Here is a 15,304-nt window from a genome sequence, read left to right on the forward strand (position 1 = left end):
CTCAGCTCACTACAAGCTCCGCCTCCCGGGTTCACGCCATTCTCCTGCCTCAGCCTCCCGAGTAGCTGGGACTACAGGCGCCCACCACCTCGCCCGGCTAGTTTTTTGTATTTTTTAGTAGAGACGGGGTTTCACCAGGTTAGCCAGGATGGTCTCGATCTCATGACCTTGTGATCCACCCGTCTCGGCTTCCCAAAGTGCTGGGATTACAGGCTTGAGCCACCGCGCCCGGCAAGAAGACCTCTTTTCTAAATGGTCCATATTTATTAGTACTGTGGTCAGAGAAATCCAAAGTCTACCATATTGGAGGTTTTCTGGATGCTTTATCATACTGGGCCAGGTTTGTGTGGGAGATAGGCCTACACCTGGACCAGCAAAGGTGCCGAGAGAGGAACCCTGTCCTCCTACCTGGTACTTTGTGAGTGAGAGATACTGATACAAACAGTGGAAAGAATAGCTGGATATCTCATTCTTATCAGGAAGATTGTACAGATTGTACAGTTCTATGATTTGGGATATGTCATAGGCATCAGAGTACAAAGCAGGAAGTGAGGCCACCAGCCTCTCCCATTGAGTATCTTGCATTTAGAAGTCACTTGTGGGACTCTCAGTGAAAGTAGAGTTCCATGCCCAGTTGAAAGAATCTAAGGGCTGAGGTGGAAGGGAGCTGTAGAAATCTGAAACCACACGAGAAAAAGCATAAGGATTGGGGGATGTTCTGGGGGAGGTGGGCACATTCTTCTTGGATGTTAGGTATCTGGTTTGGTTGCTTTGCTGATTGCTGCTGCTGCTTCAGTTTGAATCACCGGTTCCTAAACCAAACCAGGGAGTGGGGGAAGAGAGGAGATTGTGGTCTGTTCTTGGAGAAGGCATTCCAGGCTTCTCCTGAGTGAAAACAACCAGGTTATCATCTTCATGTCCTCTCCAATTCACCATGACACTGTGTTCTTTACTTTTGACTCTGGTAGGTTGAGTTTCAAAGCTAGTTTCTCCTGAAAATTTCTATCTAGGAACATGGTCTGGCTAAACAGAACTTCCTAAGCTCTTCATACTGTTGGCGGGTGAATTAAATATGTTCTTGATGCTTTCTCCATATTGCTGTAGTCCCACCTTCTTGGAGGCTAAGGTGGGAGGATCACTTGAACCTGGGAGGTTGAGGCTGCAGTGAGCCAAGACTGCACCACTGCACTCCAGCTTAGATGACAGAGTGAAACTGGGACTATCTGGATACTGTGGTGGTATCACTTTCATGTTGGAATCATTCCTGTTGATGAAAGGGTCTGGCTGGGGATTCTCTGGGGCCATTCTGTTCATCATGGTTTCTGAAATCTGTCATGAATCCCCTTAGACGAACCATTTTCAGTCCTGCGTGGTGTGTCTCTCTCTCAATGAACTTTTTTAAAAAAGGAAATCACGGCCTGGCGCAGTGCCTCGTGCCTGTAATCCCAGCACTTTGGGAGGCCGAGGCGGGCAGATCACAAGGTCAGGAGTTCAAGACCAGCCTGGCCAACACAGTGAAACCCCGTACCTACTAAAAATACAAAAAATTAGCCGGGCATGGTGGTGGGTGGCTGTAATCCCAGCTACATGGGAGGCTGAGGCAGGAGAATTGCTTGAACCCGGGAGGTGGAGGTTGCAGTGAGCCGAGATCACGCCGTTGCACTCCAGCCTGCGTGACAGTGCAAGACTCTGACTCAAAAAAAAAAAAAAAAAAAAAAGGAAATCACTCTTGGATTTTAATGTGGAAGAGATTCATGTTCTTTGATTTTTAAAAGGTCTTTTATTGTACAATTACTTCACAAACTAGATGGTATTTTTTATAATGTACTGAGTGCTGAATTACCTCAAATTCTTTTCTAGATGAGGCAGGATGTGAATAAATTTTTTAAAATCACACTTTAAAAGATAGTGACTGATATAAATAAACAGAATTGCCCCCACTCTTTGTTACTACTGTGTTGTGTGTCTGTATGTTCAAGCGTGAGTAAAGCTACTTGATTGTTGTCGCCTTTACGACTGCCGAAGTGTTTTCTTTCCTGTCTCTGAGGCCTGCCCTGCTGGAATAGACCTGGTGGCAGGTTTATACTTTGGCAGGAGCCTGCTGCTACACAGGCAGCCAGAACTGCCCTTCAGACTAATGAGCAGAGCTGTGAAGAAATCTGAATTTCCTCATAATGTTTGTTGTCTGTTCTGAAAATATCACTGCAGATCTAGGGAGTCCATGGGAAAAGCAGAAGGGGACTGCGACTGGGAAAAAGGTTGTTCTAATGAGTTTTAAGAAGAGATGAGGGTCTTTTCTCTCTTGGACCTTCAGGCCCCCACTTGGGTTTCTAGCAAGCAAATTTTTCATTTATTTTCTCTTATAAAGCCTTTTAAAATAAATTTCTACTCCTGCTCTGAAAAAAAAAAAGAAGAGAGTTGAGGAAGAATGGATGAGTTTTAAGGGCCATGGTGAGGGAGGGAACTTCAAAGGGAACAAAACATATCTTGAAAGCCTGGGCTGGGCGTGGTGGCTTATGCCTGTAATCCCAGCACTTTGGGAGACCGAGGTGGGTGGATCACGAGGTCAGGAGATGGAGACCATCCTGGCTAACAAGGTGAAACCCCGACTCTACTAAAAATACGAAAAAAATAAAATAAATAAATTAACCGGGTGTGGTGGCGGGCGCCTGTGGTCCCAGCTACTCGGGAGGCTGAGGCGGGAGAATGGCGTGAACCCGGGAGGCAGAGCGTGCAGTAAACCGAGATTGTGCCAGTGCACTCCAGCCTGTGTGACAGAGCGAGACTGTCTCAAAAAAAAAAAAAAGCCTGAATTTTGCTAAGAAATCCTGTGTGATTGGGATTAAGGAACAAGTGCTTTCTTGGAAACCAGTAGACTTTCAGTGTTTGGGGATCAGCTTAATTTTGATCACATTATTTATCTTTTTTTTTTTTTTTCTTTTTGAGACAGGGCCTCACCCTGTTGTCCAGGCTGGAGTGCAGTGGCATGATCATGGCTCACTGTAGCTTCGACTTCCTGGGCTCAGGTGATTCTCCCATCTCAACCTTCCAAATACCTGAATATAGGTATGCATCACCATGCCTGGCTAAGTTTTAAATTTTTTGTAGAGATGGAGTTTCACTGTGTTGTCCAGGCTGGTCTAGAACTCCTGGGCTCAAGTGATGTGCCTGCCTCAGCCTCCCAGCATGCTGGGATTACAGGTGAGAGCCACCTCACTTGGCCTGTTTAATGTTTTTTGAACTGTGGACTAAAAGGTAGATTTTTTTTTCTTTCTAAAACTGGTGAGGGCCTTAGAGTGCTAGAACATGAGCAAAATTTTAAAAAGATAATTCTGAAAAGGGGATTATGAGAAGAATCAGGGTCTTAAGCATATTAAGGTAGGCACATTTCTTAAGGACCTAGAGTGGGACTGAATTATTGAATGTCAGCTTCATTTTTGCCATCCTTAATATAGTAGATGAAGGATGAGAATATAGAGATATTTAAAATATCCAGGTAGCTGGGCTCTGTGGCTCATGCCTATAATGCCAGCACTTTGGGAGGCCAATGCAGGAGGATAACTTGAGGCCAGAAGTTTGAGACCAGTCTGGGAAACGTAATGAGAACCTATCTGTACAAACAATTTTTAAAATTAGCTGGGTATGGTGGCATGTACCTGTAGTCTCAGCTACTTGGGAAGCTGAGGCGAGAGGATCACTTGAACCCAGGAGTTCAAAGCTGCAGTGAGCTATGATCATGCAACTGTACTCTTGCCTGCACAACATAGTGAGACTTTGTCTCTTAAAAAAAAAAAAAAAGAAAACAGGCCAGGCACAATGGCTCATGCCTGTAACCCCAGCACTTGAGAGGCCAAGGCAAGAGACTCACTTGAGCTCAGGGGTTTGAGGCCAGCCTGGGCAACATAGGGAGACCCCATCTCTACAAGAAATTTAAAAAAAAAAATTGGCTGGGTGCAGTGGCTCATGCTTGTAAACCTGGTACTTTGGGAGGCTGAGGTGGGTGGATCAGTTGAGGTCAGGAGTTCGAGGCCAGCCTGGCCAACATGGAGAAACCCTGTCTTTACTAAAAATACAAAAAAATTAGCCGGGCATGGTGGCACATGCCTGTAATCCCAGCTACTCGGGAGGCTAAGGTAGGATAATTGCTTGAACCTGGGAGTGGAGGTTGCAGTAAGCCGAGATTGTGCCATGCACTGCAGCCTGGACAACAGAACAAGATCCTGTCTCAAAAAAGAAAAGAAAAAGAAAAACAGAAGTATGGTAAGTCAGGGACTATCTTTCTGTGTTGCTAGCATTAAATACATTTTCTTTCTTTCTTTTTTTTTTTTTTTTAGTTTTGGTTGCCAGGGAGGATCCTAACACATTAAAAAAAATTTTTTTGAGACAAGGTCTCACTCTGTTGCCCCAGCTGGAGTGCAGTGACTCAATCATGGCTCACTGCAGCTTCGACTTCCCAGGCTCCAGGGATCCTCCCACCTTAGCCTCCCAAATACCTGAGACTATGGGTGTGCACCACCATGCCTGGCTAATGTTTTATTTTCTGTAGACATAGGGTCTCACTTTGTTGTTCAGGCTAATCTTGAACTCTTGGGCTCAAGTGATTCTCCCACCTCAGCCGCCCAAACTGCTGGGATTACAGACATGAGCCACTGCATCTGGTCTAAGTGTGTTTTTAACATATATTTTCAACTTGTGATGGGTTTATGGGGAAGAAATTCCATCATAAGTGAAGGAGCATCTGTGTTTTGCTTCCATCGTGCATAATCATCTGGAATCAGGATGAACTACTATGAATGTTGACAGGAATACTACCTTGAGCTAGCTGACGGTTTGGGGTTGCTGGAACCTTAAGCAAGGGCAGGATGAATGTAGTTATTTAAGGAAAAAGGGTTATGAAGTGTTGCACGTAAGTTGGCAAGACCTGAAAATTCTGGGACCCAACATTGGCTTGGTGAGTTTTACTTTGTTCTTGCAGCTAGACGAACGTTTCTGCCAAATCACTTTCCCACACACAGTTAAAACAGATACAGTTTGCAGATCTCTCTGCCATTTCTAGGGTACTATATCTTACCTAGTGTTGTGTGAATGTGTGTTTTGAGACAGGGTCTCACTGTGTCACCCAGCCTGGACCAGCCTGGTGTGCAGTGGTGTGATCATGGCTCACTGCAGCCTCAACCTCCTGGGCTCAGGTGATCCTCCTACCTCAGCCTCCCAAGTAGCTGCGACTACAAGCACACGCCACCACGCCTGGCTAATTTTTAAAATTATTTTTGGTAGAGACGGGGTCTCGCTGTGTTGCCCAGGCTGGTTTTGAACTCCTGGGCTCAAGTGATCCCCTCACCTCAGCCTCCCAAAGTGCTGGGATTATGGGCATGAGCTGCCATGCCTAGCCCTTAATGTTAATGTGCACTTTTTCTCATGTTACAGACCAGTTTTCTAGGTGTGCTCCATGGAAGTTTAAGCATATGCTGTAAGCATGTAGATAACATCTAGTCCACCTATCCCCACCTTTTCTTTTGTTAACTGATTTAACTGGTGAGAAAAATTGAGGCCCAGAGAGTTGTAACTCAGGATCATACTGTAATGGCAAAAACCGGTTCCTGAATCCAGATTTTCTGACCCAGGCCAGTACTCATTTTAACATCTTTAATTCAAACTGATTATCATCATGACATTTACCATTTGTGTACTTAATGTGTGCCAGGTCTTGTGCTAAGCATTATATAGCTCTCATCTTGATTAATCCTCTTAACAATTCTACGAGGCCAGTCAGTACTTTATAGATGAATAAACAGGCTTGATGACTTGCCTGGGGAAGCACAGCAAGTAAGTGCTGGAACTAAGATTTCAGCCCAATTCTGTCTAGTTCCAAAGCCTGTGTTCTTTTTTCTTCTTTTCTTTTTTGATTAAATATTTATGTAAAAGGTAATAAAGAATAATATGACAAATACCCAACACCCAGTTTAAGAAATAAAGTATTACCAACCATTTGAAGCTCCCTTCCCATTACATTGTCCTCTCTTTCCCTCCGAAGTAATCATCCACTTTCCTGAGTTTCAAATTTGTTCTCCTAACCACCAAGCTATACAGCTGCATTTATTAAGTGCCATGGAAGCTGGAGCTACTGTTAATCAACAGTAAACAAGAAAGACATGTTTTCTGCCCTTGAGGAGTTTCCTTTTTTTTTTTTTTTTTTGAGACGGAGTCTCGCTGTGTCGCCCAGGCTGGAGTGCAGTGGCGCGATCTCGGCTCACTGCAAGCTCCGCCTCCCGGGTTCACGCCATTCTCCCGCCTCAGCCTCCGAGTAGCTGGGACTACAGGCGCCCGCCACCACGCCCGGCTAGTTTTTTGTATTTTTAGTAGAGACGGGGTTTCACCATGTTAGCCAGGATGGTCTCGATCTCCTGACCTCGTGATCCACCCGCCTCGGCCTCCCAAAGTGCTGGGATTACAGGCTTGAGCCACCGCGCCCGGCCTGAGGAGTTTCCTATGGGTGGTAATGAAATATTTGTTTCTTAATCTTTCTGGAGATCTTCAGTAGCTGGCAGGAAATGTCACATTTTCATCAAGGAGGTTTAAGAAGTCCTTCAGATCACTGGTGATATGTTGGGAGGTTGCCTAGATATTACACACATGAATCAGAGTTAAGAATACATGTGTTGGCTGGGCGCAGTGGCTCATGCCTGTAGGGGACGCAATGCAATTTCGGCTCACTGCAACCTCTGCCTCCCGGTTTCAAACGATTCTCCTGCCTCAGCCTCCCTAGTAGCTGGGACTACAAGCGCATGCCACCACGCCGAGCTAATTTTTGTATTTTTAGTAGAGATGGGGTTTCACCTTGTTGGCCAGGATGGTCTCTATCTCTTGACCTCATGATCTGTCCACCTTGGCCTCCCAAAGTGCCGGGATTACAGGCATGAGTATTTTAGCTGTAAGTTCTTTTGATAAATACAGAGCTCACATACCCTCTGAGTTCCAACACCAGTTTTCCTATACCAACTGAGTGTCATACAGTTCAATTCAATTCTAATGATGGCAGTGGCAGCCATCTGGAGTGGCCGTTGGCTGCAGCAGGGAGGCGCAGGCGGTGGCAGCAGGAGCAGCTGCTGGAGCAGCAGTGGTGGCGGTGGGACCCCTGTGCTCTGCATCCCTGAGGCAACTGAGTGCACCATTCCCACCTCTCATGGCTGGGCAGGACCTGCTTCCAGGCCCGGAGCCTCCACTGTGGCCTCAACCTGTCCCCCGACTGTGTCTCAGGAGCCCATGAGCACTCTGCTGAAGGTGCAGCTGGGACTCGTGGGGCCAGCCTCAAGATCATCGGGTTCGTTTGTGCGGCGTTGGCCGGGGCTGCCACACCACCTGTACCTCATCTGCTGCTGTTGCAGGGAAAATGTAGAGAGGAGAGGTGCAGTCCCCAGAGCCCACCCCTGGGAGCCCCCTGGAGCCTGATACCCTGAGAGCCGCCATGATGGGGCCGGGCCGAGTCACCCACTGGCAGGGGAGCAGTCTGATCAGGCACGGAGGGGTGGGCAGAGAGGGGCCCCGAGGTGGAGCTGGGCCCTGAGCGGTGCCGCGCTCCGTGGAGCTGGCAGGAGCTGGAAGCAGGCAGGAGCCCCACCTCCCAGTCGCAGCTGCAGCTGCCCAGCCGTGGCTGTGGACCCAGGCATCTCTGCAGTCTCAGGGGCCTGGGAAGCCTGTGGACTTGGAGGTGTCTGCTCCTGCTGCCTGGCTTCTCCTTGCTCCTGGCACCCGTTCTGATCTCAGAGTGAGGTTGGGGCCAAGCCTAGGTGCTGTTGCAGCCTGGCCGGGTGTGCGCATGCTTGGGGCAGTGGTGACATGCCAGACCCCTGCCACTTTGGCCCCCTCCAGACTTTGGGCACCGGCGAGCATGGGAGGGAGGCTGAGGGCAGCTTGGCGCAGGCCTGCAGGTACCCCTTGGCACTGTCTTGGCGCCTTGAATGCCAGCAGGAGGCAGACAGGCTCCTGGGCAGAAGGGGGCAGGTCCGCACCTTCAGGCTGGGGACTGCCTGAAGCCCAGGGGCTGGGCTGCTGATCCCGCAGACCAGTGTGGGAACCTGTGGCACGGGTCCTCCCATGGCTTCCCATGGACCAATCGGCACACTCTTCCTCCCCTCTGAGGCCCGTAAAAAGCCCCCCCCGGACTCTGCCAGACCAAAAGAGAGACGATGGGATGACCTGCCTACAGAGAGGAATTACCCTCTCTGCTGAGAGCTGAACATTCTTCGGGACAACATGCTGAACATTCTTCGGGATAGCTCCTCTCTGCTGAGAACTGAACACTTGTTGGGACACCCTGGCTACAGAGAGGAGGTACTCGCTGTAGGTTTCCTCTGAGCTGTTCTGTTGCTCGGTAAAGCTCCTGTTTGTCTTGCTCACCCTCCACTTGTCTGTTACCTCATTATTCCCAGATGCAGGACAAGAACTCAGGACCTGCCAAATGGTGGGGCTAAAAGAGCTGTAACACAAACAGGGCTGAAATATGCCCCTTGCTTGCTACCTTGAGAGCGTAGAGAAGGAGAGAAGAGCTGCAGCCCTTTAGGGAGCCCGGATCTTGGAGCTCCCTTAGCCAGGGCTGTGACTCCCTCTTTGAGGCCCTGTGGTTCCTGGAGTTGCCAAGCTTCTGGGCACCACTCTGTTCTCCATTGCAGCTGTGGAAGCTGCTTGTGGTGCACATGGTCCACCTGCAGCTTTGCAGGGAGATGGTGCCCAAGCTGGCACCTGGAGCTGCCCACCCCGCAGCAGCAGCCGGCATGCCTGGCTGTGCACAGTGGTCAGACCCCTTGCTTGTTCACACACCCCTCACCACTTTGTGCCTGGCTCACCTTTGGCAGGCATGGGATCCAGGCTGGTCGTGTGAGTTGAGCACAGCCTGCAAGGCTGAGTGGGTGGAATGAGCCCAGTGGGCCAGAGCAAAACTTGAGCAAAGGCACCACTGGCCACAGAAGTTTCCAGTTGGTGAAATGACACCCCAAGGATCCTGTAACACTGACACCACCCAGAGTTAGCTTCAGATCCACTATAGTCGCCCGGTGGGTTCTTCTGCCTGCTACACAGACAGACCAATTCACTGAGACCACAGTATTGTAGTAAAGAAATAACTTAATTAACACAAGGCTGGTCATGCAGGAGAACTAGATATATCACTCAAATTAGTCTCCCAGAAGGCTCAGAGGTTTGGGTTTTTCAAGGATAGTTTGGTGGGCAGGGGGCTAGAGAATGGAGGGTGTTTTGATTGGTTGAGGATTAAATCATAGGGATGCGGAAAACGTTCCTCATGTGCTCAGTCAGCCACTGATTAGGGGCCACAGGATCGATTGAGTCACAAGTTGTGGGTCCTGGTAGAGTCAGTCCTTCACCAGAAATGCAAAAAATATCTCAGAATGCCAGTTGTAGGCTCCGCTATAGTGATGTTATTCACAGGAGTCACTGGGGAAGTTACAAATCTCCTGACCTCCGGAACAATGGTTGGTTATTGTTTACACCTATATCTTAGCAGAATTCAGGTCCCTCACATAATCCTAACCTTGTGGCCTTTCATTAGTTTTACAAAGGTGGTTTAGTTTTAGGAAGTGCTGTTATCATTCTTGTTTTAAGATTAAACAGTAAACTTAAATTCCTCTCAAGGTTATCTTGGCCTATTCCCAGGAATGACCAAGGACAGCTTGGAGGTTAGAAGCAAGATGGAGGCCGGGCGCGGTGCCTCACGCCTGTAATCCCAGCACTTTGGGAGGCCAAGGCGGGCAGATCACGAGGTCAGGAGATCTAGCCCATCCTGGCTAACACGGTGAAACCCTGTCTCTACTAAAAATACAAAAAATTAGCCGGGCGTGTGGTGGGCGTCTGTAATCCCAGCTGCACGGGAGGCTGAGGCAGGAGAATGGCGTGAACCCGGGAGGCGGAGCTTGCAGTGAGCTGAGATTGCGCTATTGCACTCCAGCCTGGGCGACAAAGCGAGACTCCATCTCAAAAAAAGAAAAAGAAAAAAAAAAAAAGAGGCAAGATGGAGTCAACTATGTCAGATTTCTCTTACTGCCATTCATAATTTTACAAAGGCAGTTTCACCACCAGTTAAAGAGCAAAGTTCCCAACAACATTGCCCTTACTTCACCAGTGTGCACTTTGGCCTGACCAACTACAAATTCAGGGCTTCCTACTGCCCCCTCAGACTAGAGCGCGTCACAAAACTCGGGAAAGTGCTATATTCACGATTATACAAATGAACAACCAGATTGAAGAGGTATGTGGGGAAAGGTCTGGAAGGGTCCTGAGCTCAGGAGCTTCTTTCCCTGTATGGTCAGTGTGCACCACCTTCCTGGTACATTGACCTGTTCACTAACCAGGAAGCTCTCCTGATCTTTGATGTTCAGAGTTTTTATATGGGTTTTCAGTAGGTAGACGCGATTAAGTCATTGGCCACGTGCTTGACTCCAGGTCTTTCCCCATTGGAGGTTTTGGGATGGGGCTGAGAGTTCTGACCCTCTAATCATGTAGTTGGTTTTTCTGGTGAAAACCCTGCTAGCATGCTCTGTTGCCTCCTTCTCCCCACATGAGTCACCTCATTAGGATGAACTCAAGTATGGTTGAAAGGGACTCATTATTCATAATAAAAGACACTCCTATCATTCAGGAAATTCCAAAGGATTCTGATGCTCTGTGCCAGGAGCTGGGGACAAAGACTAGATGTATTCTATGTTATATCACACCCTCCTTTATATTATTTGAAATTTTAACATTTTATTTTTTACTAAAAACAAATTGAACAAAGTAATTTTAGCATATGTTTATATTTTAACTGCTTCAGCAGTTACCTGTTTTTCCCAGTTCTCCGGTTGCTGTTAAGAAAATATTTGAGGCCGGGCGCGGTGGCTCAAGCCTGTAATCCCAGCACTTTGGGAGGCCGAGACGGGCGGATCACGAGGTCAGGAGATCGAGACCATCCTGGTTAATACGGTGAAACCCCGTCTCTACTAAAAAGTATAAAAAACTAGCCGGGCGAGGTGGCGGGCGCCTGTAGTCCCAGCTACTTGGGAGGCTGAGGCAGGAGAATGGCGTGAACCCGGGAGGCGAAGCTTGCAGTGAGCTGAGATCTGGCCACTGCACTCCACCCTGGGCGACAGAGCGAGACTCCGTCTCAAAAAAAAAAAAAAAAAAAAGAAAATATTTGAATGGTAGTTCCAGAATCTCCAGGAGGTGGGACTAATTTCCTTAGTGATGATGCTGAAAATACAGCAGTACTGCTGTGCTTGGGCCAGGTGAAGTCAAATCAGATGATTCAGTCTGGTTGATGTGCTAGAGGCACTTTTCCCATTCATGTAAAATTGGAAAATTTTGTTCATTATCCAAGTGTTTCCAAATATTTGTTTATTGTGTCAATGTAAACTCATATATATTAAGTATATATCTTGGGTATAAATTTAAGTTATAATTTAATAGAAATGTGGCACAGAAGTAGTTCAAAGGAGGAAGTGGAGGAAATAAGAGCTATAGGTAGAATTTGAACCATCCTTGAAAGGTAATTATTAATAACATTTGGAAAAGTAGAGGGGAGAGTGGGAATGATGTTTAGATGAGGGAAACTGTGAGGTGGGCAGGATTTATCGTGGCTTGTTTGGACTTATACAATGTAGAATGGCCTTATTTGAGCAAATTGAGTGGGGGATAGTGGGAAATGAGATTAGATAGGTGAGCTAGGGATAGATTATGATATTCAAAGGCCAGTAGAATGATTTCATTTTGATGTGGTAGATAATTGAGGGTCAAAGAAAGTGTTTGGTCAGGTGAGTTAGAAAATGAAAAGAGCATGTAAGAAAAATGGACCAGCATTTGTATTGTTGGTAGATTAATGAGGAGAGAGACTGGAGAAAGGGATAGGAAATTTGGGACTGGGAGATTTTTCAGTAAAAGTACCATAATTAGAGAAATAGGGGAACAGCGAGGGAAGGAATGAATATTAAAAATGTCAAAGGAAAATCTGACAGATCTTGACTGCTAAATGCAGAGGAATGATGAATCGGAGATGGTACATTTAAAAAATTTTTCTGGCCGGGCGCGGTGGCTCAAGCTTGTAATCCCAGCACTTTGGGAGGCCGAGACGGGCGGATCACGAGGTCGGGAGATTGAGACCATCCTGGCTAACACGGTGAAACCCCGTCTCTACTAAAAAATACAAAAAACTAGCCGGGCGAGGTGGCGGGCTCCTGTAGTCCCAGCTACTCCGGAGGCTGAGGCAGGAGAATGGCGTAAACCCGGGAGGCGGAGCTTGCAGTGAGCTGAGATCCGGCCACAGCACTCCAGCCTGGGCGACAGAGCCAGACTCCGTCTCAAAAAAAAAAAAAAAATTTTTCTTTTTATCCAGATATGTGACAAGAATGTTAGCCAAGGCTGGGCGTAGTGGCTCACACCTGGTAATCCCAGCACTTTGGGAGGCCGAGGTGGGCAGATCACAAGGTCAAGAGTTCGAGACCAGCCTGGCCAATATGGTAAAATCCTGTCTCTACTAAAAATACAAAAAGTAGCCGGCGTGGTGGTGTGCACCTGTAATCCCAGCTACTTGGGAGGCTGAGGCAGGAGAATCACTTGGACCTGGGAGGCAGAGGTTGCAATAAGCTGAGATTGTGCCACTGCACTCCAGTCCAGGCGACAGAGCAAGACTCCATCTTAAAGAAAAAGAAAGGGGAAAAAAAAAAAAAAAGAAAAAGAATGTTAACTATATTGGTGATAACTATCTAAGTCTGTTACAATGTAATGTAAAAGTACAATGTAATGTAAAAGAGAGGACCTAGTGGCTATGATCAGTGGTATCCCCAGGATCAAGAATAGTGCCTGGCTTATAGAATTGCTCAAGAAGTGTTTATCAAAAGATGAAAGAATGCATTTAACCTGTCAACTTTGGGGTAAATTTTAGTTGTCATCTTTAACATCCCAATTTTTTTTTTTAATTTATTATTATTATTTTTTAACGGAGTCTCGCTTTGTCGCCAGGCTGGAGTGCAGTGGTGTGATCTTGGCTCACTGCAGCCTCCACCTCCCAGGTTCAAGCCATTCTCCTGCCTCAGCCTCCCAAGCAGCTGGGACTACAGGCATGTGCCACCATGCCCAGCTAATTTGTATTTTTAATAGAGATGGGGTTTCACCATGTTGACCAGGATGGTCTTGATCTCTTGACCTCATGATCTGCCTGCCTCGGCCTCCCAAAGTGCTGGGATTATGGGCTTAAGCCACCGTGCCCAGCCTAACATGCCAATTTTTAATACCAAAAATGGACTTTAAAAATAATACTTATTGGCCGGGCGCGGTGGCTCAAGCCTGTAATCCCAGCACTTTGGGAGGCCGAGACGGGTGGATCACGAGGTCAGAAGATCGAGACCATCCTGGCGAACACGGTGAAACCCCGTCTCTACTAAAAAATACAAAAAACTAGCCGGGCGAGATGGCGGGCGCCTGTAGTCCCAGTTACTTGGGAGGCTGAGGCAGGAGAATGGCGTAAACCCGGGAGGCGGAGCTTGCAGTGAGCTGAGATCCGGCCACTGCACTCCAGCCCGGGCGACAGAGCGAGACTCTGTCTCAAAAAAAAAAAAAATAATAATACTTATTGAGGCTGGGCGTGGTGGCTCACACCTGTAGTCCCAGCACTTTGGGAGGTTGAGGCAGGTAGATGACTTGAGCCCAGGAATTCAAGACCAGCCTGGGCAACATAGTGAAACCCTGTCTCTACTAAAAATACAGAAAATTAGCCAGGTATAGTAGTGCACACCTGTAGTCCTAGCTACCCAGGAGGCTGAGGTGGGAGGATCATTTGAGCCTGGAAGGTCAAAACTACAGTGAGCTGTGATGATGCAATTGCACTTCAACCTGGGTGACAGAGTGAGACCCTGTCTCAAAAATAAATAAATAAGCTGGACGTAGTGGCTCACACCTGTAATCCCAGCACTTAGGGAGGCCGAGGCGGGTGGATCACTTCAGGCCAGGAGTTCAAGACCAGCCTGGCCAACATGGTGAAACTCCCTCTCTACTAACAACAACAACAACAATAAAAACAAAAACAACAATACAAAAATTAGCCAGGCATGGTGGCACACACCTGTAATCCTAGCTACTTGGGAGGCTGAGGCACAAGAATGGCTTGAACCTGGGAGGTGGAAGTTGCAGTGAACCAAGATCATGCCGCTACACTCCAGCCTGAGTGATCGACAGAGACCCTGTCTCAAAAAAAAAAAAAAAAGTTACTGATCTTTTCTAGTTACAAAAATTTTGTGTTTGTTTTTCAAGATAACCACTGTTAGTATAATATATTCATCCAGGGTTTTTTCTATGCACAAACATATTTATCTTTAAAATGGGATCATATTGCACATGCTGACTTATACCTGCATAAGTGTCATTTTTAGAAGTGAAATGGAACTTCAGCCTCCAAATAATGACAAACCATAAAATAATAGGATAATACAGGAGTCTGTTAGTCTGTACTCATATATAAATAAATAAACAGGCATACTTCAGAGATACTGTGAGTTTGGTTCTACGCTGCCACAGTAAAGTGGCTTACAAATTTTTTTGGTTTCCCAGTGCATATAAAAGTTATGTTTACAGGCTGGGTGCAGTGGTGCATGCCTGTAATCCCAGCACTTTGGGATGCCAAGATGGGCGGATCTCCTGAGACCAGGAGTTCAAGACCTGCATGGCCAACAAGGTGAAACCCCATCTCTACTAAAAATACAAAAAAATTTAGCCAGACGTAGTGGCACATGCTTGGAATCCCAACCACTCAAGTGGCTGAGGCATGAAAATTCCTTGAATCTGGGTGGCAGAGGTTGCAGTGAGCCAAGATTGTGCCACTGCACTCCAGCTTGGGTGACAGAGCGAGACTCTATCTTAAAAAAAAAAAAAAAAGTTATGTTCATACTATGCGTAGTCTGTTAAGTATGTAATGTAATGTCTAAAAAATGTACATACCTTAATTAAAAAATACTTGATTGTCAAAAAATGCTAATGATTATCTGAGCCTTCAATGAGTTGTAACCTTTTTGCTGGTGGAGAGTCTTGCCTCAGGGTTGATGGCTGCTGACTGTTTAGGGTGGTGATTGCTGAAGGCTGGGGTGACTGTGGCAATTTCTTAAAATAAGACAACTATGATGTTTGCTGCATCGATTGACTCTTCCTTTCACTAAAGGTTTCTCTGTAGCATGTGATGCCATTTAATAGCATTTTACCCACAGTGGAACTTCTTTCAGAATTGGAGTCAGTCTCCTCAAACCCTACTGCTGCTTTATCAACTAAGTTTGTA

The 15,304-nt window shown here is 46.9% G+C and overlaps 1 protein-coding gene and 1 pseudogene across 8 annotated transcripts in view; one reads left to right on the forward strand and one right to left on the reverse strand.

Annotated features, from left to right (window-relative positions):
• Positions 1-1,317, reverse strand: part of LOC112609190 — a 1,985-nt pseudogene extending 668 nt beyond the window's left edge.
• Positions 1-15,304, forward strand: part of RHOT1 (ras homolog family member T1) — an 83,491-nt gene that overhangs the window by 12,514 nt on the left and 55,673 nt on the right. The window lies entirely within an intron of this gene.

This window comes from Theropithecus gelada, chromosome 16 (genome assembly GCF_003255815.1).
Source record: "Theropithecus gelada isolate Dixy chromosome 16, Tgel_1.0, whole genome shotgun sequence".
Classification (NCBI taxonomy): domain Eukaryota; kingdom Metazoa; phylum Chordata; class Mammalia; order Primates; family Cercopithecidae; genus Theropithecus; species Theropithecus gelada.